Source organism: Pygoscelis adeliae, unplaced genomic scaffold (genome assembly GCF_000699105.1).
Source record: "Pygoscelis adeliae isolate BGI_AS28 unplaced genomic scaffold, ASM69910v1 Scaffold241, whole genome shotgun sequence".
Taxonomy (NCBI): Eukaryota; Metazoa; Chordata; class Aves; order Sphenisciformes; family Spheniscidae; genus Pygoscelis; species Pygoscelis adeliae.
Window position 1 is genome coordinate 3,469,261 of NW_008824056.1, and position 394 is coordinate 3,469,654.

At 48.5% G+C, this 394-nt stretch overlaps 1 protein-coding gene across 9 annotated transcripts in view; it reads right to left on the reverse strand.

Moving 5' to 3' along the window:
* The window catches only part of MBNL1 (muscleblind-like splicing regulator 1), a 113,080-nt gene that overhangs the window by 15,376 nt on the left and 97,310 nt on the right, over positions 1–394 (reverse strand). The gene's annotated exons all lie outside the window — the stretch shown is intronic.

Consider the following 394-nt stretch of genomic DNA (forward strand, 5'->3'; position numbering starts at 1 on the left):
AGGGGGGTGTGGGGAGAGGACAAGGATGGGAGGGAGGGAGAAGAAAAGGAAAGAGAGAAAGGAAAAAAGAAAAATCAGTAGAAGGCAAAAAAACCAGGCAGCACCATGTTTATCCATGAGCAAGCAAGCAGCATAGCAGACTTAACTACCAAATAAAAGGCGAGGTAAAAGAATTACAAGGGAGCACTACTTTAGCCTACCATTACAGCGGCACAGGTAACGTGTCAGAGCCGTACGTTATAGGAACCGGCATAAATATTACGCTACGGTAAAGCTTCAGGGTTTTGATCAGGAGCGAGGCTATTGGGTAGGGGGAAGCAGCACTGCTAGCTCCATGAGGATCAACACGTAGAAGCGATGTTAATAGTCACCGTCCGGAGCGGATGGCGGGGCT